Source organism: Hylobates moloch, unplaced genomic scaffold, assembly GCF_009828535.3.
Source record: "Hylobates moloch isolate HMO894 unplaced genomic scaffold, HMol_V3 SCAFFOLD_21, whole genome shotgun sequence".
Lineage (NCBI taxonomy): Eukaryota > Metazoa > Chordata > Mammalia > Primates > Hylobatidae > Hylobates > Hylobates moloch.
In genome coordinates this window covers 3,372,175-3,376,172 of record NW_026652296.1, presented here as the reverse complement: position 1 = coordinate 3,376,172, position 3,998 = coordinate 3,372,175, and the positions used below count along the sequence as shown (strand labels likewise).

General features: G+C 42.3%; 1 pseudogene; it reads right to left on the bottom strand.

Annotated features, from left to right (window-relative positions):
- Positions 1-491: 491 nt before the first annotated feature.
- Positions 492-1,642, bottom strand: LOC116461136 (high mobility group protein B1-like; annotated as a pseudogene).
- Between the last annotated feature and the right edge of the window lie 2,356 nt (positions 1,643-3,998).

The following is a 3,998-nucleotide window of genomic DNA, read 5'->3' as shown; positions in this document are numbered from 1 at the left end:
AATCACCACCAAAGAGCTAATCCATGAAACCAAAAATCACCTGTTCCCCAAAAACTCTTGAAATAAAATGTAAAAAAGAGTACCTACAAAAACTTACAGCTAGCATCATACTTAATGGCAAAAAACTCAATGATCTTCCTCTCAACTGTAAACAAGGCAAAGACGTCCGCTCACAGCACTCCTATTCAACATCATATCCAAGGTCCTAGCAAGTGCCATATGGCAAGAAAATTAAAACAGAAACATACAGTTTGGAAACGGGAAAATAAAATAGTCTCTATTTGCAGATGGCATGATTATCTATATAGAAAACCCTAAGGAATCTACAAATAAACAATTTCAACTCACATGTGAGTTTAGCCAGGCTGCAGGTTACAAGGTCAATGAACAAAAATTAACTATACTAGCACCAAAAAATTGGAAATTGAAATTGCAAAAACAGTACGATTTATTTTTTTATTTTTATTTTTTTAATAAAAAATTGTATTTACTTAGAAGCATTCAGAATGTCAACAAAACAGCTGCAACTTTTTTTTTTTTTTTGCAATTACAGAGTGGTATTCAGTTAACAGAACAACAATTATTTCATATAAGCTGCATCAGAGACAGCTGAAGATGAAAAACTACCATCCCCATATATAACTAATTTGTGCTGTGTACCAACAAGAACCTGCTTTAAATTTCCACGCCAATTTACAACCCCCATACTGTAACAGACAAGGTTAGTGGCTATTGAAAATACCACCAGGACAGGGCTATCTAAAGACACATTTGGTAGTGTGTTAACCATACAAAAAAAGACACTGTACAGTATAAAAACAAACCTTACACAGCCTTACATTTCAGTTTTTTTCTTTAAAAGCAGTGAGTTGTGTACAGGGGGGTTAAATGCTTTATAGACAAGAAAAAAAAACTGTGCTAGAACCAACTTATTTATCATCATCATCTTCTTCATCTTCATCTTCCTCCTCCTCCTCATCCTCTTCATCTTCCTCATCTTCCTCCTCTTCCTTTTCTTGCTTTTTTCAGCCTTGACAACTCCCTTTTTGCTGCATCAGGCTTTCCTTTAGCTCGATATGCAGCAATATCCTTTTCGTATTTTTCCTTCAGCTTCACAGCCTTCTTTTCCTAAGGCTGCTTGTCAGCTGCAGCAGTGTTATTCCACATCTCTCCCAGTTTCTTCGCAGCATCACCAATGGACAGGCCAGGATGTTCTCCTTTGATTTTTGGGCGATACTCAGAGCAGAACAGGAAGAAGGCCGAAGGAGTCCTCTTGGGTGCATTGGGATCCTTGAACTTCTTTTTTTGTCTCCCCTTTGGGAGGGATATAAGTTTTCATTTCTCTTTCATAATAGGCCTTGTCCGCCTTTGCCATATCCTCACATTTTCCTTTCTCTTTAGCAGATATGGTCTTCCACCTCTCTGAGCACTTCTTAGAAAACTCTGAGAAGTTGACTGAAGCATCTGGGTGCTTCTTCTTATGCTCCTCCCGACAAATTTGCACAAAAAAATGCATACGATGACATTTTGCCTCTCGGCTTTTTAGGATCTCCTTTGCCCATGTTTAGCTATTTTTCCGCAGCGAGGCACAGAGTCGCCCAGTGCACGTCCAGCTCTCACTTGCCCCGGCGCTGTCTCCGTGGAGCTCAGTGTACTGCAATGGCTAACAGTACGATTTATAATGGCACTCTCCCCGAAGGAAAATCCATGACAAACTTTGATACAGATCCAACATCTGTGCAAGATGTCTACGATAGATATAAAACTATGATGAAAGAAATCAAAGAAGGCCTAAATGATTGGAGGGATACACTCTTCTGTTCACGGATTGGGAGACTCAGTATTGTTAAAGTGTAAAATTCTTTCCAATTTGATCTATAAATTCATTCCCCCAAAGATCTCAGCAACATTTTCTTTTTGCATAAATTCACAAGTGGACTTGAAAATTTAGATGGAAAGGCAAAGGATTCAGAATCACCAAAAACAACTTTAGAAAAGAAGAACAAAGCTGGAGGACTTGCATTATCTGAGTTTGAGGCTGACTATACGCTGTCATCATCAAGACAGCCTGGTTCTGATGAAGGACTAGCTTGGGAAAGAATGGAGCTAAAACACCCACACATGTGGCCAATACTTTTTTTTTTTTTTTTTTTGAGACAAAGTCTCACTGTAGCCCAAGCTGGAGTGCAGTGGCATGATCTTGGCTCACAACAACCTCCGTCTCCATGGCTCAAGCCATTCTCGTGCCTCAGCCTCTGAGTAGCAGGGACTACAGGTGTGCACCACCACACCCAGCTAATTTTTTGTATTTTAGTAGAGATGAGGTTTCACCATGTTGCCCAGGGTGGTCTCAAACTCCTGAGCTCAGGCGATCTGTCCTCCTCAGCCTCTCGAAGTGCTGGGATTACAGGCATAAGCCATTGTGCCTGTCAATACATTTTAACACAGCTGCAAAGAGAAGTCAAGGGACAAAGGATAGTTTTTAAAATAAATGGTGCTAATGGCCGGGCGAGGTGGCTCACGCCTGTAATCCCAGCACTTCGGGAGGCCGAGGTGGGTGGATCATGAGATCAGGAGATCGAGACCATCCTGGCTAACACAGTGAAACCCTGTCTCTACTAAAAATACAAAAAATTAGCCGGGCAAGGTGGCGGGCGCCTATAGTCCCAGCTACGCGGGAGGCTGAGGCAGGAGAATGGCGTGAACCCCAGGGGGCGGAGCCTGCAGTGAGCCGAGATCACGCCACTGCACTCCAGCCTGGGCGACAGGGAGACTGTCTCAAAAAAAAATAAAAATAAAAAATAAAATAAAATAAAATAAAATAAATGGTGCTAAAACAATACATCAACCATGTGCGGAAAAGCGAACCTTGATCCACACCTTGGGTCATAAGCGCTATGTGGTTCAAAATGGATCACAGACTTAAATGTAAAACATAGCATTATAAAACTTCCAGAAGTAAACCTAGGAAAAGACCTTCGTGACCTTGAGTTATGCAAAAGATTTCTTAGATATGACATCAAAAGAATGATTCACTGGCCGGGCATGGTGGCTCACGCCTGTAATCCCAGCACTTTGGGAGGCCGAGGCAGGTGGATCACAAGATCAGGAGATCGAGACCATCCTGGCTAACACGGTGAAACCTTTTCTCTACTAAAAATACAAGAAATTAGCCGGGCATGGTGGCTGGTGCGGTGGCGGGCACCAGTAGTCTCAGCTATTCGGGAGGCTGAGGCAGGAGAATGGCGTGAACCCGGGAAGCGGAGCTTGCAGTGAGCCGAGATCGCGCCAGTGCACTCCAGCCTGGGTGACAGAGCAAGACTCTGTTTCAAAAAAAAAAAAAAAAAAAAAAAAGAAGAAAAAAAATGATTCATCAAAGAAAAACAGCAGATAAATTAGACTTCATCAAAATTGAAAAAAATTGTACTGTTTGAAAGACACTGTTAAGTGAATGAAAACACAAGACACAGACTGGGAGAAAATATTTACAAAACATATGTCTGATAAAGAACTTGTGTCCAGAATACATAAATAACTCTCAAACAACCCAGAGTATAAAATGTCAAAAGCTATGAACAGGCACCTCACCAGAAACCATCTGCAGATGGTAAATAAGCATGTGAAAAGATTTTCCAAATCATTGGCTATTAGTGAAATGCAAATTAAAACTGCAGTGAGATGTCACTACATGTGTAGTAGAAAGGCTAAAATTAAAAACGAAAACAAGGCCAGGCGCGGTGGCTCACGCCTGTAATCCCAGCACTTTGGGAGGCCGGCAGATCACAAGGTCAGGAGATCGAGACCATCCTGGCTAACACAGTGAAACCTCGTCTCTACTAAAAATACACACATACACAAAAAAAATTAGCCGGAGTGGTGGCAGGCTCCTGTGGTCCCAGCTGCTCCGGAGGCTGAGGCAGGAGAATGGCGTGAACCTGGGAGGCGGAGCTTGCAGTGAGCCGAGATCGCGGCCACTGCACTCCAGCCTGGGAGACAGA